General features: G+C 49.9%; 1 protein-coding gene across 1 annotated transcript in view; it reads left to right on the top strand.

Moving 5' to 3' along the window:
• Window positions 1-26,160, top strand: part of RBFOX3 (RNA binding fox-1 homolog 3) — a 334,917-nt gene that overhangs the window by 190,591 nt on the left and 118,166 nt on the right. The window contains exon 3 of the mRNA XM_024760895.1: window positions 16,884-16,921. The gene's annotated coding sequence lies outside the window, so the exon portion shown is untranslated. The remainder of the gene's footprint in view (window positions 1-16,883; window positions 16,922-26,160) is intronic.

Genomic DNA, 26,160 nt, shown 5'->3' with positions numbered 1-26,160 from the left:
CTGGGAGAGATTTCCCTTTCTCTTCTTTGTTCCCACAGCTCCTGGGGTTCAGCTTTGGATTTGGCCCCGCCTCTGCGTGTGGGTCGCCTGAGGGCATCTGTTCCTTGCCCCGACAGGACGGGGTTAACGTAGCAGCTGATTAGGGGGCTCTGGCTCAGGCCTGGGGGAGGGAGGGGTATGGAATGCAGGGCGAGCCTGTGGTGGCAGAGGCCAGCGTGACATTGCAACAGCCTGAGGCGTGCCATGTGTTCTCCTGGGGAAGTTGTCCCTGGATCGCAGGACCTCGGCAGTGGCGGGCTGCACAGGCTCCCGGGAAGGAGGGTGTGGATAGTGACCTGTGTTCGCACACAGGCTTCGTGGTGGCTGCAGCAGCAGCCTTAGCATCTCATGCCCGTCTCTGGTGTCCGCGCTGATAGCCGCGGCTCATGCCCATCCCTGGAGCTCGTTTAGGCGGTACTCTGAATCCCCTCTCCTCGCGCACCGCAAAACAATGGTCTCTTGCCTCTTCGGCAGGTACAGACTTTTCCCCGGACTCCCTCCCGGCTAGCCATGGTGCACTAGCCCACTTCAGGCTGCGTTCACGCCGCCAACCCCCGTCCTCTCCCTGGGATCCAACCTCCGAAGCCCGAGCCTCAGCTCCCAGCCCCCACCCGCCCCGGCGGGTGAGCAGACAAGCCTCTTAGGCTGGTGAGTGATGGTCAGTACCCATCCTCTGTGCGGGAATCTCTCCTCTTTGCCCTCCACACCCCTGTGGCTGTGCTCTCCTCCGCGGCTCCGAAGCTCCTCCCCACCGCCCACCCGCCGTTCTCTGTGCTTCCTGGACTTGATCGACTATTTCCTTTCCCATATTAGGGAAGTTTTCAACTATAATCTCTTCAAATATTTCCTCATCCCTTTCTTTCTCTCTTCTTCTTCTGGGACCCCTATAATTCGAATGTTGGTGCATTTAATGTTGTCCCAGAGGTCTCTGAGACTGTACTCAATTCTTTTCATTCTTTTTTCTTTATTCTGTTCAGCAGTAGTCATTTCCACTATTTTATCTTCCAGGTCACTTATCCGTTCTTCTGCCTCTGTTATTCTGCTATTGATTCCTTCTAGAGAATTTTAAATTTCATTTATTGTGTTGTTCATCATCATTTGTTTGCTCTTTAGTTCTTCTAGGTGCTTGTTAAACGTTTCTTCTATTTTCTCCATTCTTTTTCCAAGATTTTTGATCGTCTTTACTATCATTATTCTGAATTCTTTTTCAGGTAGACTGCCTATTTCCTCTTCATTTATCTGGTCTGGTGGGTTTTTACCTTGCTCCTTCATCTGCTGTGGATTTCTCTGTCTTCTCATTTTGCTTAACTTACTGTGTTTGGGGTCTCCTTTTTGCAGGCTGCAGGTTCATAGTCCCCGTTGTTTTTGGTCTCTGCCCTCAGTGGGTTGTGTAGGCTTCCTGGTGGAGGGGACTGGTGCCTGTGTTCTGGTGGATGAGGCTGGATCTTGTCTTTCTGGTGGGCAGGACCGTGTCCGATGGTGTGTTTTGGGGTGTCTGTGAACTTATTATGATTTTAGGCAGCCTCTCTGCTAATGGGTGGGGTTGTGTTCCTGTCTTGCTAGTTGTTTGGCATAGGGTGTCCAGCACTGTAGCTTGCTGGTCGTTGCGTGGAGCTGGGTCTTAGCGTTGAGATGGAGATCTCTGAGAGAGCTTTTGCCGTTTGATATTACATGGGGTCAGGAGGTCTCTGGTGGACCAGTGTCCTGAACTGGGATCTCCCACCTCAGAGGCTCAGGCCTGACACCCGGCTGGAGCACCAAGACCCTGTCAGCCATATGGCTCAGAAGAAAAGGGAGAAAGAAAGAAACAAAGAAAGAGAGAGAGAAAGAGAGAAAGAGAGAGAGAGAGGGAGGGAGGGAGGAAGAGAACAAAATAAAATAAAATAATGTTATTAAAATAAAAAATTAAAATAAATTATTAAAAATTAAAAAGGAAGAGAAAACAAAAAAGAAAGAAGAGAGCAACCAAACCAAGAAACAAATCCACCAATGACAACAAGCGCTAAAAACTATACTAAAAAAAAAACAAAAAAACAACCGACAGACAGAACCCTAGGACAAATGGTAAAAGCAAAGCTATACAGACAAAATCACACAAAGAAGCACACACATACACACTCACAAAAGGAGAAAAAGGAAAAAAAAAAATATATATATATATAAAGGAAGAGAGCAACCAAATCAATAAACACATCTATCAACAATAATAAGCTCTAAATACTAAACTAAGATAAACATAAAACCTGAAACAAATTAGATGCAGAAAGCAAACCCCAAGTCTACAGTTGCTCCCAATGTCCACCACCTCAATTTTAGGATGATTCGTTGTCTATTCAGGCATTCCACAGATGCAGGTACATCAAGTTGATTGTAGAGATTTAATCCGCTGCTCCTGAGGCTGCTGGGAGAGATTTCCCTTTCTCTTCTTTGTTCCCACAGCTCCTGGGGTTCAGCTTTGGATTTGGCCCCGCCTCTGCGTGTGGGTCGCCTGAGGGCATCTGTTCCTTGCCCCGACAGGACGGGGTTAACGTAGCAGCTGATTAGGGGGCTCTGGCTCAGGCCTGGGGGAGGGAGGGGTATGGAATGCAGGGCGAGCCTGTGGTGGCAGAGGCCAGCGTGACATTGCAACAGCCTGAGGCGTGCCATGTGTTCTCCTGGGGAAGTTGTCCCTGGATCGCAGGACCTTGGCAGTGGCGGGCTGCACAGGCTCCCGGGAAGGAGGGTGTGGATAGTGACCTGTGTTCGCACACAGGCTTCGTGGTGGCTGCAGCAGCAGCCTTAGCATCTCATGCCCGTCTCTGGTGTCCGCGCTGATAGCCGCGGCTCATGCCCATCCCTGGAGCTCGTTTAGGCGGTACTCTGAATCCCCTCTCCTCGCGCACCGCAAAACAATGGTCTCTTGCCTCTTCGGCAGGTACAGACTTTTCCCCGGACTCCCTCCCGGCTAGCCATGGTGCACTAGCCCACTTCAGGCTGCGTTCACGCCGCCAACCCCCGTCCTCTCCCTGGGATCCAACCTCCGAAGCCCGAGCCTCAGCTCCCAGCCCCCACCCGCCCCGGCGGGTGAGCAGACAAGCCTCTTAGGCTGGTGAGTGATGGTCAGTACCCATCCTCTGTGCGGGAATCTCTCCTCTTTGCCCTCCACACCCCTGTGGCTGTGCTCTCCTCCGCGGCTCCGAAGCTCCTCCCCACCGCCCACCCGCCGTCTCCGCCCTGTGAAGGGGCTTCTAGTGTGTGGAAAGCTTTCCTCCTTCACAGCTCCCTCCCACTGGTGCAGGTCCCGTCCCTATCCTTTTGTCTCTGTTTTTTCTTTTGCCCTACCCAGGTACGTGGGGAGTTTCTTGCCTTTTGGGAGGTCTGAGGTCTTCTGCCGGCGTTCAGTAGGTGTTCTGTAGGAGGTGTTCCACGTGTAGTTGTATTTGTGGGGAGGAGGGTGATCCCCAGGTCTTACTCCTCCGCCATCTTGAAGCTATCCCCCCAGTTTTGTTATTACTATTTAGACCATTAGCCTCAGGACCTCAGGGATGTACGATATGCATAAAGACACAAATGACCATGCTCTCCATCCGTCTCAGTAAAGGCCTTTGGTGAGCAGAAGACAGCGGCCATCTATTATTAAATAGGCCCAATTGTCGATATGGGCACAACCTCCAATTACCTGCTTGTCAACAAGGGTTAGTCTCAGGCAGACGCTCCCGGGGACATGGGTCTGATAGAAGTCCAGGTTCACTTTTTACTTCTGAGGCCGATTCCAGTAGGAGACTCTGAAATTGGCAAAGTGGGCAGAGATGTGTTAATCCCGAAAGGTAATTGCTGAGCAGTAATAGTCTTTTTGAGGAGGTCTAACAGTGGCAATCAGGTCGAGCCAGCAGCCTCTAAGCTGTGCCAAGCGCTAACTGACTCTTCCCCCACCCTCAGGGGAGCACTTGGATGTCACCCCCTAAAACCGGCTCCCTCCTGCAAGAGCCAGGACCCTGAGGGAGAAGCCAGCAAGTGCAGCTGCGAGGGTGAGTCTGGCAGGTGTTAAGGGGACCCAGGATGTGTTTGAATCAGGTGGGATAGGACACACAGACACGAAAATGCCTGCCATGCCAGGAGAAGACTTTATACTCACAGTTCCCTAGAAACAGGAGGCATGCCACACAGGGCAACGTGGGACAGCACCAGGATGGGTCAGAAGACAGAGGGAGCCGGAAAATGTGGGCAAGAGCCTGTACTGTGGTTTCCAAGGGAACAGACAGGTGAGGCAGGGTGAGCAGGCTTAGGTTGGGCTGGTTGAGTAATTTCAGTGGGTTCTGGGCATACGGGCTGTGCCAAGTTGTCTGATACCTGGCCCTGGGGTGGTTAGGGCAGGTGGACAGTGGCCTGGAGTGTGAGAGCCCCGTAGAGGAGGTGTGGGTGTGGGCTCTGGATTGGTTGGTTTGTACATGCAGGATGGGCTGGGGGAGTTGTCTGCCATCTCTAGGAATTAGCCAGCCCTGGGAGAGATGGTCCCTCCAGGGTGAGCGAGGCCCCAGGTATGAAGCATCAGGTTATGGAAGATAAAAGACACGGTTATGCAGCAGGGTTGGAGCAGGGCCATCCAGGACGCACTGAACAGAGGGAGGTGTGGGTGTGGGCTCTGACTTGACTCACAGCTCAGTACCTCCCCCTGCCCCCGAATCTGCAGCCCGAGCACAAGTGCGTGACTTTGAGGACCTAAGCGCTCCTCGGCCACCGGCGCTCCGGCAACAGGTGGTGGCTGGCTGTGCCCGAGGTCCCAGGCTTCACGGCCGTTGCAGCCGTGGGTTTTCAGGGCTTGGTGGTTTAGAGGTCTCAGGTGTCCTTTGTCAGCTGAAAGAAGGGGAAGGCCTGCGACATTGCCGACCCAGGGGAGGAGGCCTTGCTGTGGCCACGCTGGCAGGAAGATCCCTCCCCAGCCTGCGGTGGCAAGTCCCAGCTCAGAAATAGGACCCAGCAGGAAGGGGGTCCTCCTGCCAAAGACAGAGCAGCCTTGGTTTCACTCTTAAAACTCATTACCTCGGGGCTTCCCTGGTGGCACAGTGGTTAAGAATCCGCCTGCCAATGCAGGGGACACGGGCTCGAGCCCTGGTCCGGGAGGATCCCACATGCTGCAGAGCAACTAAGCGCGTGCGTCACAACTACTGAGCCCGCGCACCACAGCTACGGGAGCCCACACACTCTAGAGCCCATGCTCCGCAACCAGAGAAGCCACCACAATGAGAAGCCCACACACCACAACGAAGAGTAACCCCCGGTCGAAGAGTAGGCCCTGCTCGCTGCAACTAGAGAAAGCCTATGCGCAGCAACGAAGACCCAACGCAGCCAAAAATAAATACAAATAATAAATAAATAAAACTCACTACGTCATTACTGGGGTGAAATGCTAAAGCCTGTTCTCCTTTACTCCTCACAAAGGCACCATGGGGGCTGCATTGTTGTCACCCCACTTTACAGGTGAGTAAACTAAGGCACTCAGAGGTTGAGCAACTCGCCAAAGCTTTCCCAGTCATCCCAGGTGGGACCGGATTGTGGATTAACCTCCAACATAAGCGCCCAGCACAACCAGGGACTTCTCTCCCCTTTGGGGAGCGGGAAAAAGCTGCAGATACCTCATCCCAAGATTTTTCCTAAGATGGACATCTCTGCCTGACTTTTGTCTATTTCTTCAAGCGATTATCTAGTTGTTGTGTTAAAGTCAAACAGTACGGCTCTATACTCTGCACATCTTCCTCGTGGCATTTACAGAAGGCACTAGTGGAGGAGGACGGGGCTGGCTGCACTTCCCAGCGTGGTCCTGGGACGTTGCCTGGACTCCGCCTGGCTCCCATGGGCTATGCAGACAGCTGTCCTGGCACCCAGCTCCCAGCCCTCTCAGCCAAGTCTCTACTTTTATAAGTAGGTTGATCGAGACAGATTTCTGAAAATCTTAGAGGAATGAACAGGTTGGTTTCTTAGGGGATTTGCTCAGGAAATGAGATTTTGCCCATCTCCCAAAGGAGAAAGGATATGTCTAAATTATTGATAGAAAAACATGCTCATCTAAGAAGCTAGTATAGCAGACTGTCTGTGTGCTGAATGGTGCTGTCTGTCCTGTGTATTAACTCAGCCCCTCCCCGGTCTCCACCACACTCCCCACCCCCGACCCGTTCTGCTCAGGGCGCAACTGGGCAGCATCCCACCCACTGCTTATGCCGAGGGGTTGTGTCCTCGGGCCAGACCTGCCCTACTAAGGAGAGGCTATAAGTACATCGTCAGGTTTCCAAGCATCACCTACAAGGAGACACATCCCAACTGTGATTTTGAACATAGCCCTGGCGGACTCTCCATGCGCAGGGGCCGCCGGCTTTTAAAGAAACGGAAGGGACAGGAGCCAAGTGGAGACTGGACGGCCGCCCAGACTTGGCCATCACTGAACTCCATTTCAGCCGAGTTTTGAAGAGAACGTGGCAGCCCCCGGCTCCCCGGGGAACAGCTCAGACGGGGCCCTTTACCTTCATTAGAAAGAACAGCCTCCTCAGCGAAATCAGACCCCAGCACACGGACGCGACCAGGAAACCAGACAAAGGTGTTCACACCCCACAGTCCGAGCTGTGCGCATTGCTGTGCCCCTCCTCCTGGAGTCGATACATGTTTGCTGAGTGAATGAATGAACTTGGAGACAGGAGCTGTAACGCTGAGCACTCTTCAGGGGCTACACAAGCTGGTGTGGCATCGAGGACAACTTGGAGAACATAAGATGGCGAACGCTTCTACCTGGTATCCCCATCGTGTCCCATAGACGGTTTTGCATCCATTTTCATAACCACACTAAATAAAATAGAAATGTGTCAGTAGGTAGAAGTCAAGATTAGAGAACAGAAAAAGAGAAATAGGAAGGGAAAAGACGGCTGTCGGGGCTTTGAAATACAACTAGCGAGGTTGAGCCCCATTTCTTCTCTTTTCTGAACTTGCCAGCAGCCAAAGAAAAATGGGAAACATGGCTGATAGTATGATTCTCGCTGTCTTCAAAAGTAGCTTAAAATGTTCATCGACAGATGAATAAACAAAATGTGGTCTATCCATAGTGGAATGTTAGCCTGTAAAAGGTATGAAATTCTGACACCTGCTGCAACGTGGAGGAGCTGTGAGGACACTGTGCTCAGTGAAATGAGTCAGTCACGGAAAGACAACTGCTGTGTGATTCCACTCATAGGAGGTCCCTGGAGGAGTCAAATTCACAGAGACAGAAAGGAGGATGGAAGGCGCCGGGGCTGGGGGAGAGGATGGAGAGTGAGTGTTTCATGGGGACAGAGTTTCAGTTTGGGAGGATGAAGAAGTTCTGGAGATGGACGGTGGTGATGGTTGCACAACAATGTGGGTGTATTTACCCCTGAACAGTACACCTAAAAATGGTTTAAATGGTCAATTTTTTGTTACATGTATTTTACCACAATAAAAAGTCAAACAAACCCCCCAAAACCCCAAACAAATTAAAAAGTGGATTCAAGGGCTTCCCTGGTGGTGCAGTGGTGAAGAATCTGCCTGCCAATGCAGGGGACACGGGTTCAAGCCCTGGTTCGGGAAGATCCCACATGCCACGGAGCAAATAAGCCCATGCACCACAACTACTAAGCCTGTGCTCTAGAGCCCCCGAGCCACAACTACTGAGCCTGAGTGCCGCAACTACTGAAGCCCGCACGCCTAGAGCCCGTGCTCCACAACAAGAGAAGCCACTGCAATGAGAAGCCCATGCACCACAATGAAGAATAGCCCCCGCACGCAGCAACAAAGACCCAACACAGCCAAAAATATATAAATTTTTTTTTAAAAAAGTGGATATAAAACACCCGTCAAGGGAACAGTGGTTTTCCTGGGGTTTTTCAGCCTGAAAGATGTTTCTCAGGATCCATTTGCAAGACACCAGCGTGCCGTACAGCATCCTCCTTGGACCACAGCTCAGCCGTGGCCTCTCCATCCCTCTAGTTTGCATTAGAAAGAACAGCTCTCGGAGGGGTGAGCATTGGAGAGTGGGCATCATCAGAATGACGTCACAGAGGGCCAGTGAGTAGGAGGAAGGGCTGCTGGGGTCTGGGCCCAGGCTGCCCAGGCCAGGACAAGAGAGGTGCAGCATGGGTTGGGGCAAATGTCGTGATCGTTCTAAGGTGTTTGGAGAAGGCTGGCAGATTAGTGTCCTGGGGCTGCCGTGACACATTTCCACAAACTATGGGGCTTACAGCAACTGAAATTATTCTCTCACAGTCCTGGTGGCCAGAAGCCTGAAATAAAGGTGTCAGCAGGTCCACGATCCCTCCAAAGGCTCTAAGGGAGGATCCTTCCTGTCTCTTCCAGCTTCTGGAGGCCCGGACTTTGCTTGGCTTGTGGCCACATCACTCTAGTCCCTGCCTCTGTTGTCACATGGCCTCTCTGTGCCTGTGTCTGGCCCTTTTCTGATTCTTATGGGGACACTCTCATTGGACTTAAGACCTACCTAATCCAGGATGATCTCATCTTCACCCTTAACTGGCTGCATCTGCGAAGACCCTCTCTCCCATTCTGAGGTTCCAGGGGGACACACATTTCTGGGGGTACCATTCTACCCAGTGCAGCTGGCATCTCCTCCATGGGCTGATGGCCAAGTGGGTTCCGTAGACTTGCTGAAATAACCCACTGCGGGGCTCTTGGCGATAGGGATTGTGTGTTGGAAAGCTCCTCAGGGAGGAGGTGCCACCCCTACTCTCCCACGTTTCCTCTGTGACTCTGGTCCCTGCCCCACACCATCTGCCATCTGCCTGGTGGCACTGGTCATTCTTGTCCCAGCTTTGGTCCTTCGGAGCTGTGTCCACCTTGGGAAAACTCCCTCCCTGGACCTCACTTTCTGCTCCTGGCCAACCCTGGGACAGAAGGGTGACATGCAGTAGTGCTGGCAGACAGCTCAGATGCTGGAAATGCCACTGACCCTGTGACCAGTGAGCTCACTCGAGTCCCAGGTCCCTGCTGAGTTCAGCTAACATGGAGAAGCACCTTCCCCAGGGCCCTCCGCACCAGCTGCCTGCTGACCTCATCCCACCAGACAGAGCCTCCTACACAGCATGAGCAATTGACAGCATCGGGGCTGCTGGCAAAGGCCGAGGCAGCACAGGGGCCATGGGGCTGGGCCGGGTGGGGATCCTGAAGCTCAGGAGTTTGCAAAGTCCATCACAGCCGGGAGAGCCAGCTGTCCACAGGTCAGAGAAGGGACTGCTGGGAGTCACAAACAGACAGAAGGGTTTGGCAGACATTGGGCACCAAAGCCACGTGAGTTCTGGGGCCAGTGGACCCACAGTGGGATGCTGGGCTTTCCCCGCCCTCCCCCGCACACTCAGCAGGTATCAGCTGTGCTGTCGCTGCTGCAGGGCCCACAGGGCCGCCCTTCGGGCAGAGCGTGAGATGCACCCACCTGCTCCCTGTGCCCTGGAGCAGGACAAAAGGCCTTGGAGGACCTTGAAGCGGGGACTGTGGCTGGGGGGACCCTAATCTCTGCCTGGCCTTCCTGGGAGAGGGGTCTGGGCTGCTCTGAGCACAGAGTAACCTCGCTCCTGCCCTGACGCCCTGTGAGGGCCCATCGGGAGGTGGCTCTTCCCCTGGTGGCCCTGTTTGCTGTGTGCTCAGAGCCCCAGTGGGCCCTGCAACCACTGATGGCCAGAACCTGCTAGAACTCCCCAGTCTCCCTTTCAGTGCCTCGGGGTCTCTGAGCCAGGAGCCAGCAGCCCTCCTCTCCCCGCCCCATCTCTTCCCTCCACTCTCCTCTCCTGTCCTCTCCTCTTCTCTCCAAAGGTGAATTTCTTTTCATAAAAAGGAAAAAAAAAAAAAAAACCTTTAAATTGAGGTGGCTCTGGCGTTGTGATGGCCATCATCAAAAGTCGTGTTTAAGGCACCCACGGTTAATTTTTTATTTATAAAACTGCACCGTTCACCTCCAGTTCCTCTTAGAGCACAAAATAGGCTATTTAATAAAATCCAAAGTAATACAGCAAGAGTAGCAGTGGACAGGCAGGGTTTTTAATGCTGCCTCAATACCATCCACCTGGCCTGTTCCTCCCCAGAAGGTCAAGGTGGGGGTGGGCACCAGGCTCTCTGAGCAGAGACCCTAGGCAGCAGCATGACCACGGTAGGCAAGGGGCCCCTGAGATCCTTCCTGGGCTGGCAACTGCACTGCAGCAACGTGTACGACGCCGGATAAATCTGCTCTGATCTTAAGCAAGAGCCCAGCACCAGCGCTGCACATTTGGGAAGATGCAGAAAGAAAACAGCAAAGGAAAGAGTGAAGCTGGGGAACGTGCCACGGACTGAACATTTGTGTTCTCCCAAATTTGTGGGTTGATGCCCTAACCCCCACTGTGATAGTGTTAGGAGGTGGGGTCTTTGGGAGGTGATTAGGGTTGGATGAGGTCATGAGCATAGGGTCCCATGATGGGATTAGTACCTTTATTAGTGCCCTTCCTATTTGAAGAGACACCACAGCTCTCTCCCTACTGTGTGAGGACACAGCAAGAAGGCAGCTGTCTGCAAGCAGGGAAGTGTGGGCTCTCACCAGAACCCAACCATGCTGGCACCTGCATCTCAGTCTTCTAGCCTCCAGAACTATTTAAGCCCCCCGGGCTGCAGTATTTTTTTATGGCAGCCTGAGCTGACTCAGACACCCAAGCTTCCTCCTGCAGAAATGGGTCTGTGTTGTCACCGGCAGCCTCCTCAGCGCCTTCAGCATCAACAAGCTCTTCCTCTCCCAAACACCCCTGATAGGACAGGCCATTTCCTGCTTGTCCTGGAACACAGGCATCTGGGGCAGACTGGGTTATTCTTGCCAGTGGAGCTAAGAACACAGGTATTCCAAAATGATGGATTCTCCAAACCCTCTTCTCCAAAAGTGCAGGAGGGTGTGGTGTAGTGGACTGGGACTTAAAGTGAAATGGACCTGGATGAATATCTGAGCATCCTTTTTCTCATCAGGAAATCGGGGATAATAATGCCTACCTCATGGGCTGATCTGAGGCTTGTATATTCAGTGTCTGACACATAATAGGTGCTCAATAAATAAGAGACAAGATGGCTGCTAGTAAATAATTTTAGCAAATAGTTGGAGTCACAACCAGTCACAAATACATGTTACACTTTCTCCATACCTTTCTACCCCTGCCCCACAGTCAAGTGACTCGGCACCTGGCTGGGAAGGGGAGGGAGGAAGTCCAGGGTGTGCCACGGGAGCGCCAACAGTGAGGGGGCGTCTGGGCCACAATGGGAGAGGAGTTTTTCTGGCAAGTCATTTTGCATGACCCACACTAAAAATGGGTTTTACTAATAGATGAGTGTTCTTTTTTTTCAATTTTATTGAATTATATTAGGTTGGCCAAAATGTTCATTTGTTTTTAAGTAAAACTAAAAGACATTTTTCATTTTCACCAAGAATTTTATCAAACAATGTATTTACTAACCAAACAAACTTTTTGGCCAACCCAATAGTTGATTTACAATGTTGTGTTAGTTTCAGGTATACAGCAAAGTGACTCAGTTATACATACATACATACATACATATATATATATATATATATATATATATATATTCTTTTTCATATTCTTTTCCATTCTGGTTTATCACAGGATATTGAATATAGTTCCCTGTGATATACAGTAGGACCTTATTGTTTATGTATCCTATATATACTAGTTTGTATCTGCTAATCCCAAACTCCCAATCCATGTCCCCCCATCCCCCATCCCCCTTGGCAACCACAAGTCTGTTCTCTTTGTCTGTGAGTCTGTTTCTGTTTTGTAGATGTGTTCATTTATATTGTATTTTAGATTCCACATATAAGTGATATCATATGGTATTTGTCTTTCTCTTTCTGACTTACTTCACTTAGTAGGATAATCTCTGGGTCCATCCATGTTGCTGCAAATGGCATTATTTCATTTTTTTTTATAGCTGAGTAATATTCCATTGTGTACGTGTGTGTGTGTGTGTGTGTGTGTGTGTGTGTGTATTGAATATATATATACCACATCTTTTTTTTGAGGTTTTTTTTAATTTTTTGAATTTTATTTTAATTTTTTATACATCAGGTTCTTATCAGTCATCAGTTTTATACACATCAGTGTATACATGTCAATCCCAATTGCCCAATTCAGCACACCACCATCCCCACCCCCCCGCAACTTTCCCCCCTTGTTGTCCATACGTTCGCTCTCTACATCTGTGTCTCAACTACTGCCCCACAAACCGGTTCATCTGTACCATTTTTCTAGGTTCCACATACATGCATTAATATACGATATTTGTTTTTCTCTTTCTGACTTACTTCACTCTGTATGACAGTCTCTAGATCCATCCACGTCTCAACAAATGACTCAATTTCGTTCCTTTTCATGGCCGAGTAATATTCCATTGTATATATGTACCACAACTTCTTTATCCATTCGTCTGTCGATGGGCATTTAGTATGGTTCCATGTCTTGGACATTGTAAATAGGGCTGTTATGAACATAGAGGTGCAGGATGCGTGTTCTTTTATCCCAAGGGTGATACAAGCAAGTTGAGGTTTAATTTCTGAAAAATCCAATGGTTTAGGACAGAAGAGAACACAGGTTAAAGGGGGTGACCTCCGTCATTTGGATGTGGTTGAATAAAGGCAGATACTAATGCTCTTGAGGAGGATTGCAGAGAAAAGCCCAAGAGGAACTCGGCATCAGAGGGGGACAGGGGTGAGGGCAGCAGGTTAAGCCGTGAGCTGGTGAAGTCTGTGGTGAAGGAGAACTGAGCAGGGAGACGGCGAGGAATGGTCCCCGTGGAGGTGAGCGTCCATCCATGATGGGACCCCCAGGAGCAAATATCACTCTAGAAGGACCCAGTCCCGCTTCTCAAAATGGTCATCTGGTCCCGAGCCCTCGTGACAAATGCTTGCCAGGTGGTTCATTCATTCATGCGTCCACCAAACATCCACTGCCTCCATCCGCGTTGGCCCTGCACCAGGCTCTGGGGCCACGGGGCCGGTGAGATATGGCCTCTGTGGGGTGGGGGTGGGAGTCACAGTCCAGTGGGCGAGTGCCAGATGGTGGGGACGTCCCGCCCCAGCAAACGCAGAGCAGCTCCCCTCTGGGTAACTCCTTGCCCACCAAGTCTCCCCTGGGAAGTCTGCAGTTTCTAGCTCAGAGACTTCATGCAGAGGCTGTTGCAGTGGGAGTTGGGCCGGGTGGAGACCCTCTGAGCTTGGTAAATGCGTCTTGCTCTGTTTGGACTTTGTGGAAGGGTTTTCCACGGGTGTGCTCGGGAACTCAGCGCCCCTGGTCTGATGAGCTGTGCTCCTCCATGTACCTGATCACGGAGGCAAAAATCTCCATAATTGATCATCCCGCTGAGTGGCTGAGAGCGGTGTTTGCTAACCGTGAGGCTGAGAGTCAGCTGCACATTTCCCGGCCCACCAGCATGCACACGGGTGGATGTTGTCAGCAAGGCCCAGGCAGCAGGGTGAGCCCCAGGCTCCTCCCTCCCTCCTCTCCCAGATGGGGTGGTGGGACAGGGTGGGTGAGGTGAGAGAGTAGAGGGCAGAGGGTGGGAAGATGGGTAATGCCGGGGACGTGGAAGAGGAAGGGAGAAGCCAGTGTTTGTCTCAGAATGCAAGACAAGCCCCGTCGGAGTCGGCCCATCCCCGTCTGGTTCACGCCAGGAGGAGAGCCAGACCACAGAGGAAGCAGGTCTACACGGGCCCTACTTCCTTTCCAAGTAGCAAGAGCCTCCAGGGAGGCACAGGTGAAAACTTCATTACCCTGGAGATTCTGTACCTGGACAGAGGAAAGGGAAGAGCCAGGGAGGCTCAGCCTGAAGCACCAGGAAAATAGGCTGGACTGTCATGTCCAACCTATGGTGAAGGCATCAGGTTCAGCACGTCCTCCCGACCACCCCTCTGGTTCGGGGTCTTTCAAAACGTAGAGGTTCTTTGGAGATGGACATGGGTCCCAGCCTCTGAGACTCCTGACGTGGACTGAGTCGGTGTAACCCCTGGGTTCAAATGGCATAGGTACCAAATATTTTGCTTTTGTAACCATGGGAAACATTTAGGAGAACTCAAGGAGTGACTCAGGACCTTAGGACCAGTGGAGGCTGGGTGGGGGTGGGGATGCCTTGCCAGCCCTGATCTGTGCTGATGTCGCCCAAAGATGAGGAATTCAGGGCCAGAAGCTTCCCTGGCGCTTAGAGGAAATCTGTGGGTTGGACACAGTGGGTAAAGGAGAGGGATCTTGGGAGTTGTTTCGGTGGAGGAAAGGCAAGGACAGGCAGGAAGGAAGTGCCCCACCCCCAATCCCGGACTAGCCCGCGTTCTCTGGCCCTGCAGCCACCTGCCCAGCAGAGCAGACTCCTCGCATCCAACGCCCGCACACTTGGCCCAGACCTGTGCTCCAGCCAGTGTGTGTGTTTGCTCACTGGGGCTGGATGGATTGAATTAAATGGAACCAAATTGAATTGCACTGGGAGGAAAACTCACTTTAAGAAAAAAAAAACAAGAAAAAAGACAACAATAAGAAAATCCCCCAAATCAACTGAAGGCGGCAGTTGAGGAAAGCTGATCGATTCGATCCATCTCGTTTTGTAATGACGCCTTCATTCGACGGTGCCTTCCAATCGCATCGAGTCACTTTGTGAGCTGCGTGTACACATGTGCCAGAAGTACTTGCTTTTGCCATTTGACTGGGCAGGGTGGGGGGAGATGCCGAGCAACAAACAGAGGCTATAGGGGGGCCACCTCCGTGATGGCCTCTCCTTGTGTGGTTCAAGTTCAGCCACACCTTGGCCCGCGGCCCTCCCTGCTGTGGTTGGGGGTTGGGGGTGCGATTTCCCATGAAATACCGCCTGCGTGATTTGCACAAACTAACACAGGCCAAGCAGGCTCCACGCATTAAATGTTCTCTTTCCACTTTTAATCCTCGTTTCCCACAGAGAAGGGGGCCTCTTTCCGTTTGTGGGTGAGAGGGAGTGCAGCACAGTGGGAACCTGCCAGGGAAACCCGGTCGCCCCAGTTACTGGTGGTGCAGTTGCTTAACCAAAGTGCACCTCAGTTTTTTCATCTGAAAAATGGGGATGATAAGAGTAGTGCCTGCACCTGGCACATAAAATGTGCAAAATGAGTGACAGCATCTACCTGCTCTCCCTGGTGATATTGATGATGGTGATGATGGTGATTTTCTACATCTTAAAAAAGAGGTCCAGTCTGACTGCCTTTTGATTTTAGAAGCTTTTCACTTGTTTTTATCCTGTTTATGCTAAGTTTAAAAAAAGAAATACACACACAGTGGAGAGAGGGCGATGGGGAGTGACTCCTTAATGGGTATCTGGTTTCCTTTTGGGGTGATGAAAAAGTTCTAGAACCAGATACGGTGGTGTTTGCACAACAATGTGAATGTACTTAATACCACTGAATTGTTCACTTTAAAATGGCTAAAATGGTAAATTTTATGTTATGTGTATTTTACCACAATAAAAATGGATGTGTAAGATACGTACCTATAAAATTATGAAACACTACTAACATAAGGAAAATTTAAGTCCAGAAAAAGCACACACACACACACACACACACATACACACACCCTCATTTCTAATCTCTGAAGTGCCCAATGAGAAAAGGGCAGGATTAGGAGTCCAGACACATGTGTGCAGTCCTCAGGCCCCCAGGAATCAGCTTTGTGACTCTAGGCAAGTACCTTGATCTCTCTGGCCCCAGGTTCCTGGATGATAAAAGGAGTTAACGCCTGGCCCCTGCTAGTCTGGCACTAGCTCTGAGCTGCTCCTGCCAATGGAAGCTCCTGGAAGCTGCACCTAATTCCAAACAACACACAACAGTGGCTTCTGAAATCATGTATTTGTGAGATTTAGAGCTCTCTTGCTTCTCTTTAAGCAATAGCAGCCCTTCCACTTTTCCCTGTGTTATCCTTTTTTTTCTTTTTTAATTTTCATTTATTTTATTTATTTATTTTTGGCTGTGTTGGGTCTTCGTTGCTGCGCACAGGCTTTCTCTAGTTGCGGTGAGCGGGGGCTATTTTTCGTTGCAGTGCGCGAGCTTCTCGTTGCGGTGGCTTCTCTTGTTGCAGAGCACAGGCTCTAGGCGCGGGGGCTTCAGTAGTTATGGCTCGTGGGCTATAGAGCACAGGCTCAGTAGTTGTGGCATGCAGGCTCAGTAGTTGTGGCGCATGGGCTTAGTTGCTTCGCGGCATGTGGGATCTTCCCAGACCAGGGCTTGAACCTGTGATCCCTGCGTTGGCAGGCGGCATCTTAACCACTGCGCCACCAGGGAAATCCCACCCTGTGTTATCATTTGACGAATATTAAAATAGATGTGAGCACCATGACCCCATACAGAGAGACATCTGGGGAGGTGGGGACAAACCAGTGCAGGTAGCAGGGGAACCCAGTTTGGGATTAAACACCACATCCACAATTCACAAAGTCCCCATATGAGGATAACCTCAAAACCAGGTGGGGGTAAGGAAGAAGAAGAGGGGGCAGATCAGAGTTTGGGGCAAAGGGAAGACAGAGAAAAAAACACAAAGGAATACCCCAGAGTGGCAGGGAAAATGAGTTTGGAAAATCTGGATGACAGGACCATGGTGTTCTGTTTCCCTTTGTCTTTGCCTGTTAAATCAGACGTAGACTCCCAGCCACACTGGCCGTGCAGTTTACCGTGGGCAGGTTTCCTCGGCCTCCCAAGGGAGATAATGCCTCTTCTTCCAGACTTGGCTAGTCAATGAGCAAATCGCAGCCAGCAACCAGATGTGCAATGACGACAATAATTCTAATCCTCTCCCCTTTTTCTCTCTCTCTTTTTTTTCTTAGAGAGCCCACAGTGCCTCGGGAAAAATTGGCTGAATAAAAGGTATAAAGACTTTCTCTTTTTTTCCTGAATAGTTTTTGACAGATATGCGCATGTTGAACATCTTGGGAGCTGCTGACAATGGCTGCTGGGGGGTTCTGGGTTTCCTATGCGCTGGAGGGAGGGGACTTGTGGAGGCTGAAGCAGGGGTGGCTTGTTTAGCTCATCCCCCCAGTGGGCCTGTCCAAAATGCCTGGGAAGGCAGGCCTGGGGAGCCAGAGGAGCCAGCAGGGAAATGAGGGGACAGGAGTTTGTTTAAAGGTGACACTGTTCAGCAGCACCAAGCGGCCAGGGAAGCCGTGCTGATTCCTTCCTGGTCCCTGCCCTCCCCTCCCCCGCCCCAGGTACTCAGGGCCCAGGTGTGCACCCCTGAACTGCACGGCCTTCTGAACCAAGGGCACCTCAGGCTCACTGGTCCAGGGTGGTCTGACTTCCCTCTGTGGCCTGGTCTTCTCGGGGAGGGGGCTCAGTTCCCAATGCTGATCCCCATGGGGGGACTGGACAGGTGTGACCTGAGCCCTGGGTCCCTGTGTTCCTTCTGCCTGCAGCTGATCCCCTTTGTAGATTCACTTTCAGAGTTATACTTTGGGGGGAAAAGTTATTATAGACATAATGTATATTTGTTGTGAATGAAATTAGAAAAGGCAGGTTCGCCGTGTATTTGTAAGCCTGGGTCCCAGCAGGCTTCTCCTCATGGGCTCCTCGGTCTTGGGCTGCAGGTGACAAGGATGGCAAAGCGTGTTCTCAGATCAGAAACGGAAGTAACGCTGTCAAGTGGGAGGAGTCTGACGCCTTCCTGAGCCAAACACTGGAAATTTAGTTTGGTGTTCGCTTTTGCATTGTTTTTGCTGCAAGCCCACCCTTGCTTGCCCCAGAAGTGGGCGTTGGCCAAATGGAGCTTGACTTGGCCAGGGAGCTTTGTCCTGGAAACCGCTCATCGCAGACCACAGGGGCTATGTGGGGAGGACAGCGCGGGCCCCGCTCACTGGCTTTCCATCAGGGCTCCTCTTCTTGTGGCCCTGGGTGACGCATGACAGGGTCCCCAGGGAGTGGCTGTCCTGTCTCTGTGGGTGTTCGGTGCGTTTCTCCGTAGGAGGGGACCGAGAAATGCAGTCAGCCTTGGTCTCATGCTCTTACGGAGTATTGTAACCACAAGGACAGTGGCTACATATGGCAGCTTTCTTGCCACGCCGTCTTTATAAAATGAGTCTCATTTTACGTGGAAACATGCAAACCAGTCTTCAGGTGAATCTGTCTGTGGATAGAGTCCATTTGTGCTCTAAGGAATGATGCAGTGATTTGCTGACTTGAATCTTTGCAAACTTGGTGTTCAATCAGCTTTATCAAAGTATAATGCACACACAATCAACTACATGTATTTAGAGTGTACAGTTTAACGTTTCGACATATGTTTATACCCACAACATCGTCGCTACTGTCAAGACACCGAACGTATTCATCACCCCCGAAACTTTCCTGATGCCCCTTTAACCTCTTCCTCCCACCCTTTCCCAATCCCCTCTTCCCAGTCAAGCACTGATCTGCTTCCTGTCACTATAAAATGGTTTGTTTTTCCTAGAGTTTTATATAAATAGAATCATGCCATATGTACTCTTTTGGGGGGGTGGGGTTTAGCCTCTTTCACGCAGGCTATGTTGAGATTCATCCAGGTGGTGGTATTCATCCATAGTTCATCCTTTTTATTACTGAGTAGTATTCCATGCTATGAATGCACCATAGTTTGTTTATCCATTTAGTCCTTGAAGGACATCTGGGTTGTGTCCAGTTTGGGGCTATTACAAATAAAGCTGCTTTGAGCATTTGTGTCCGAGTCTTTGTATAGGCACCTGCTTGCTTTTCTCTTGGGTAAAATACCAAGAATGAAATGGCTGGATCCTATGGAAAGTGTATGTTCAACTTTTTAAGTAAATGCCAAGCTGTCTTCCAAAGTGATTGCAGCATTTCACATTCCCACCAGCCAGGTGTGAGGATCAGAGTTCTAGATTCTCACCAACACTTGGTGTTATCGGTCTTTATAATTTTAACCATTCTAACAGGTATGAAATGGTGTTTGGTCGTGGTTTCCATTGCATTTCCCTGATGACAAATGATGTTGAACACCTTTCATGTGGTTGTTTGACGTTCCAAGATTTCCTTTGGTGAAGTGTCTGTTCAAATCTTTGCCTATATTTTTTGGGTGGTTTGTTTTCTTATTGTTGAGTTTGGGGAGTTCTTTATATATTCTTGATACAAGTCCTTTATCAGACCCCTGCTTTGCAGATATTTTCTTCTAATTGGTCTGACTTCTCATTCTCCCAATAGTGTCCTTTCAAAGAGCTGACTTTTTCATTTGGATAAAGCCTAGTTTACTAATGTGTTCTTCATAGATCATGCTGTATCTAAGAAATCTTAGCCTGACCCAAAGTCACCAAGACTTTTTTCCTCCTATCCGTTCTTCTAAACATTTTATAGGTTTTAGGTGTTACATTTAGGTCTATGATTTATGTTGAGTTCATTTTTGTGTACGGTGGGAAGTATGGCTTCAAGTTCATTTTTCTGCATATGGAAAGCCCATGATTTCAGTATTACTTATTTTAAAAAAAAACTGTCCTTTATCCATTGAATTACCTTTTCAGCCTGGTGAAAAATTACTTGTCATATATGTGTGGGTCCATTTCTGGACTTAGTTGCATTGATCTATTTGTTTACCTTGGTGCCATACCATACTGTCATGATTATTGTAGCTTTATAATAAGTCTGAAAGTCAGGTAATGTTAGCCCTCCAGCTTTGTTCTTTTTTTTTCTAAGTTGTATTGGCTATTCTAGGTCCCCTAAATTTAGAATCCAAGCATGGATTTTTTTTTTTTTAATGCCCACTGGGATTTTGATCCGGATTGCATTGAGTCTATAGATCAACTTGAATCTTAACAGTATTGTCTCCTGACTCATAAACAAGGTGTGTCTCCCCAGTTAACCGGGGCTCCTTTCTCTCACCTGTAGTTTGCAATTTTCAGTGTATAGGTCTTATATGTCTCTTGTCTGATTTATCCCTAGCTACTGCAATTTTTTTTTTATAATGGCCACTTTATTCATTTTTAAAGAAAGGGTCCAAGCAGTGGGTGATTGTACCTGGAGCATAACCTCTAGGTTGCAAAATTTCCCACCTTCCTTCACCCATAAGGAAGAAGCAGGTAAAGGAATGTGGTGGAAAAATTACCCCTACTATGAATAGGACTTTTATACTTTCATAAGTAAAGTGGTTTGAAGAGATCTTTTCCCTGTCCCTTTTTGATTTCTTTACCATTTAGATTTTCATCTTTTATTGTATTCTTCTTCCATGGGGCTAGTGATGAAATGTGGTCCAGGATTTCCTCCAACCTGGGAAAAAATACTACTCTCATCCCTCTTTCCACTAACTCTGAGTTATAAAGCCAGGTAGTTGCAGCCCAGTGGGACCCAGGAGACAATAAGCATGAGAGAGGCCTCTTAAGCTCACATTTTGTCTGGGCTTCGAACTGGAGGGAAAACCAAGATATCTTAATCTGACTCATGTTACCACACTAGGAGAATTTATAGAGATATGTGACTGAATTTCTGGTAATCAATAATGTGTGAATTTTTGTGGAGTATCCCTAGGTGTTGCATATTTTATGCTATTTTAAATGGTATTTTTCTTTCAATTTCTGATTGTTTGTTGCTAGTGTATAGAAATACAATTATGTTTTTGGATATCAATCTTCTATCCTGAAACCTTGCTAAACTCACTTACTAGTTCTAGTAGCTTTTTTGTAGATTCCGTCAGATTTCCTACATTGGTGATCATGCTGTCTGTGAATAAAGACAGTTTTACTTCTTCCTTTCCAATCTGGAGACCTTTTTTTTTTTTTGCGGTACACGGGCCTCTCACTGTTGTGGCCTCTCCCGTTGCGGAGCCGACGCGCAGGCTCAGCGGCCATGGCTCACGGGCCCAGCCGCTCCGCGGCACGTGGGATTCTCCCGGACTGGGGCACGAACCCGCGTCCCCTGCATCGGCAGGCGGACTCTCAACCGCTGCGCCACCAGGGAAGCCCCCAATCTGGAGACCTTTTATTTCTTTTCCTTGCCTTGTTCCACTGAACCTCCAGTAGAACAATGAGTAGAAGTGGTGAAAATGGACATTCTTGATCTCAAAAGATAGTAAGCCTTTCACTGTCAAGTATGATATTAGCTGAAGGTTTTTCATAGATTCCCTTCTATTCCTAGTTCCCTTCTATTGCTAGCTTGTTGAAAGGTTTTATCAGTTTTTTATTCGAAATTGATGTTGATTTTTGTTAAATTCCCCTCCTGTGTCTACTGAAATGGTCCTATGCTTTTCCTTTTTTAGTTTGTTAAAAAAAAAACTTTGACATATATACACTAATATGTATAAAATGGATAACTAATAAGAACCTGCTGTATAAAAAAATAAATAAAATAAAATTCAAAAGAAAAATAAAGAGGATCATTTTCCTCTAATTGCTGCCTTAAAAAAAAATACTTTAAAAACTTGGTGAATTATATTCATTGATTTTCAAACTCTAATCCAGCATAGGCTTAAGTCTATCATCTCACTATTTTTTCTGTTTTTCTCATTTGTCCCTTATTCCCTTTTCCCTCTTTCATTGCTTTCTTTTGGATTGAGTACTTTTTTATTATTCCATTTTATCTCCGTTCTTGACTTACTAGCTATACCTCTTATTTTGTTATTTTGGTGGTTGCTTTAGAGTTTACAATGTGTATATTTAGCTAATTATGGTCTACCTTCAGGTGATGTTAACCCACTTGGCACAAGTGTAAGTACACTTCCATTTCTCCCCCCTTGACCTTCACGCTATTATTACCATGTATTTTATTTATGCATGTGTAAGAAACCTTACAATGCTGTTTTTTGTTTAAACGGTTATATTTTAAAGAGATTTAAGTAATAAGGGAAACGTCACATATTTATCCATACAGTTACCACTTCTGGTGGCCTAGAGCACAGGTTCTAGGCGCACGGGCTTCAGTAGTCGTGGCTCGCGGGCTCTAGAGCGCAGGCTCAGTAGTTGTGGCGCACGGGCTTAGTTGCTCTGCGGCATGTGGGATCTTCCCGGACCAGGGCTCGACCCCGTATTCCCTGCATTGGCAATGGGATTCTTAACCACTGCGCCACCAGGGAAGCCCATGCCTGGTCATCTTTAACTGGATGCTACATCCTGTAAATTTTATCTTCTTGGGTGCTGGATACTTTTATTCCTATAGATACTCTTGAGCTTTGTTCTGGGATGCAACTAAGTTATTTAGAAAGAGTTTGATCCTCTCAGATCTTGCTTGTAAGATTTGTTAGGCCCCAAGGCATGGTTAGTCTAGGTTCAGTGTCCCCTACTACCAAGGCAAGCCCCTCTGAGCTCCATGAACCGGGAAGTGTCCCGGTCTGGCTGGTGAGGACACACGCTATTCCCTGCCCCGAGTGAGTGCCAAACACAGTTTCCTATAATCCTTTCAGACGGTTCTTCCCTCAAATGCATGTGCTGATGAGCACTCAGCTGTATACTCACCGGGGACCCTCTACGGTTCTACAGGGTCCCTGCTTTTTCCAGCTCTCTCCTCTCTGCTATCCAGCCTTGCAGCTCCAGCCAACTTGGTCTCCCCAGCTCTCAGCTCTGTCTCAGCTCAAGGACAACACCAGGCTCTACTCGGGGTCCCTGCACTTTGGCCTGAAAACTCTCTAGATGGCAAGCTGTGGGGACTCCCCTCACTGGTTTCCCATCTCTCAGAGATCACTGTCCTTCATTGCCTGGTGTCCAGTGTCTTAAAAAACACTCTTGGCTCAAGACACCGGGGTGGAAGGGGGCAGAGCTCCTGAGAAGGAGGCAGGCTGAGGCGCTGGTCAAGGCATCTTGGGCCTGGGGGTGAGAGGTCCAAGTGTAGAGACAAACACCATTGTCTCATTTTCCTTGAGAATGGCCCGCCCACTGCCCACCTCAATTAAGAAGAATCTGCAGTATCAAGAGCTTAGCTCTTAGAGGATCGTTACAAAGGGCTCGTCACCAAATCTCTTCTCAGGAAACTTTTGACTGTAAAGAACAAGGGGGGAGGGGCAGGACAATACCTCCAAGCCTCTTAAAACGTGGTGGGGAGCTCAGAAACCCCCCAGTGGTGGGGGAGAAGGGAACCGAGAGTCCCTCAGCAGCCCCAGCTGCCTCATGGTTTAAGCATATCGGGGGCTGCGTCACCGCTGACCCCAACACAAGTAACGGAGCAGGGAGGAGGACCTGTCAGAGGCTAAGGCCATTCATTCCTCCAAATCGCAGTCCCCACACCCGCTCCGCTGAGCCAGGCACGGCAGGAGCTGCACTCCTAGTCCTTTATCTGTGCACGGCATCTCCCCGCTTACGAGGGGCTCACACAGCTGTCAGCTCATCCAGCGTGTTACCCCATTGACCGTAGGGTCCATCTTAGAGATGGGGGAAACTGAGGCTTAGGATGGGTAAGTGATTTGCCCGGGCTCATGCTGCCCAGGCTTCTTTTCATGCCGAGAATTTCCCTTGAGCAAAGTTGATGATCCCGGTAAGACAGTGTGGGTTTCCTGAGCTTGGGTTTCTGAGCCCCTTCCCAACCATGGCTCCACCTGCCACACCAAAGGAGCTAACTGACCAGCTTGGGGCACAGAGGACTCAACCCTGCCTGGCCCACTAGGGCTCTCCCGACCTTTGACAGAGCATTTCCGTTATCAGGGTTGTCAGCAGTCTAGCTTCATGGGACTGCAAAGCTCCTGACTCAGTGTAGAGCTTTCTTTTGGAATATCAGATGTCAGGAGCTCTTTGATATATATGCACACATGTGTTTGGACAAGTGCATCAGTTAGGCTGCCATAGTGGGAATAAAAACAAAGGGTGGGGGGAAATGCCTGGAAATGTTGATCACAAAGGGTTCACCCAAACCCCTGGCTATTTCGAACTCTAAGGCCAAAGCTACACTGTACCAGCAACGTGGGCACGACTTTCCAGAAAATCAGCTCGCAAACCGTCAAGCTCTGCGTCGCAGGGACTGACAAGTGTCCCCAGAGCCTCCCTTGGCTTTCAGGATGTGTCCAGCTGGGTGGCTTTGTGCCACCCATAAAAGAAGCAGGACATGAAACATTTGAGATGGGATTAGAGGACAACAGAAAGAGCCTATGTGTGCGCATCCATGTTTGTGCGAAAGTATAAAAACCCCGAGTCTGTGTTTTCCCCCGAGTATTAATTACGGTTGGAGAGGAGGCCTGTCCGGGCGTGTTCGGCTTGGGCAGAGTAATTTATCATCTGGTTTCAAGGAGCAGAAGGCGGGTCACGGTGCAGAGAGCAAGACACACATCTCTCTCTCTCAGAATTCACAGCCGCCTCCACCTGCTCCGGAGTGGACAGCTTTGCCCAAGGCACGTGCCAGAGGGGGCACGGAGAGCTTGCAGGCAGCACTCTGGGAGAGAAGGGAGCTAGTGAGGCCTTGACACAACCTGCATAAGACAGAACCCATCGTGGGAAAAGCCTGTGCGGGCAGCTTGAAATGAGAAACTGTCCAGTCTCTCCCCGACGTCTGCCCCTGTTGGGGGGATGGGCAGAAAGACATGGGCGCCAGCCAGCCTGGCTGCCCACACCGGATTCCTTCTGATCCTGCAGGCCTTTCCTCAAGGCCAACAGAAGGGCCAGGGGTCTCTGGGATCCACTGGGGTGGTCCACAAAGACGGCAGGTTTTATTCCTTTTGGTGGCTGAAAAGCAGGGTTACGTATCGGCTCACCACTTAGCAAAGTGGAGGTCCCTCGCCATGTGACGAGGTTGTAATTCAGGACCTCCCTGGCCTTGGTGAGGTGACCAGAATGGCAAAACCAGTACAGAGGACTGGGCCGTCCTCCCTCTGCCCCTGGGTCCCTCCACCCTCACCTGAGCACTAGGGTCACCCCCTGTGTCCCCTGAGTGGCTCAGGGTCTTCCCGGGCACTTTGCTTTTGTCCTTTACCATCACATGCACGCTCCTGTCTAGTGCTGCTGCAGGCGGATGCTGGACACGTGAGCCTGGAGTGACCACACCCTCACTTTCGACAGCAAATGTTTTTCTGAAAAGTTATAAAGTATAAAATAGTGAGTCCTGGCCCCAGGTCAGCTCTCCTTACCACCCTTCCCCTCGAACCCCAGCCAGCGGACACTGAGAGGGCCCCTGCCCCTGCACGAAATCCTCCTGGGAAGGCCCTGGGCGGCACCAGTGATCCCGTCCACGCCGGTGCCGTGAGCACCTGCTGCGCTCCAGGACCTGTGCTAGGGGCTCAGGACACCACCCTGAACCAGCCAGACTGATACCCGAGCAAATAATCACCCCTTCCTGGCGGGGGGCGGAGAGTGGGTGGCACACCTCCAGCCAGTCTATGGGAATAAAGGGAAAACCACTCAGAGACAGGGGTCCTACTTGTCTCCGTGGATGTGCTCTCACCAGCTGCTCAACTCCCAGTTTCAGTCTCTCGGGGCTTCTGTTCTTCCTCTGCTGGATTTAGCCTTCTGGGATTCGGCACACAGAAGCGGTGGTCTCGGGCAAACCAGCGAGAAATCTCCAGGCTTCTTTGCTGGGTGTCCAGCCTCCTGACTCTCTGGTATCTGGAGATGCATTAGAGGGAAGGAGGGAAGGACAGGAGATGCAGGAACGAGGATGGAGCAGAACGAGACGGGGTCAGAGGCGCGTCTGCAGCTGCTTCTGTACAGCCCAAGCCAAGAAGGAAGTCACTGCCCAGAGGCTGAGGGTCCCCGCGGCTGGCCGGGCCCCAGAGACTCCTGAACGACTTGCCGGGTTGGAGTTTTTCCTTCCCCGGTTTCTTGGTGAATAAATTCACTTGCCCCCACGACCCCCACTTTCACACCTGCTTCTCTCTTCATTCTTATAACTGCAAATTCCCTTGATTGAATTTATAGTGGTGACCATTTATCAAACACCACGTGTGTTCCAGGCCCTTTACCTTGGTGATTTCTAAACCTCATAACCATCCAGGAAAGTAAATGATTCTATCCCATTTTGCCAAAAAGGAAACTGAGGCTCAGAGAAGTTAAGTAACTTTCTCAAAGCCATACTGCAAGTCAGCAGCTGAGCTGGAATTAGCGCAGGTCTGAGTGATGCCAGATTCAGGCTCCTTCTGCCCCAGCAGTTTGACCCTCAAGAGGTGCCTGGGGCTTCCCTGGTGGCGCAGTGGTTGAGAGTCCGCCTGCCGATGCAGAGGACACAGG

The sequence above is a fragment of the Neophocaena asiaeorientalis genome, unplaced genomic scaffold (assembly GCF_003031525.2).
Source record: "Neophocaena asiaeorientalis asiaeorientalis breed wild unplaced genomic scaffold, Neophocaena_asiaeorientalis_V1.1 scaffold30, whole genome shotgun sequence".
Taxonomy (NCBI): Eukaryota; Metazoa; Chordata; class Mammalia; order Artiodactyla; family Phocoenidae; genus Neophocaena; species Neophocaena asiaeorientalis.
This window is presented reverse-complemented; position numbering and strand designations above follow the sequence as displayed.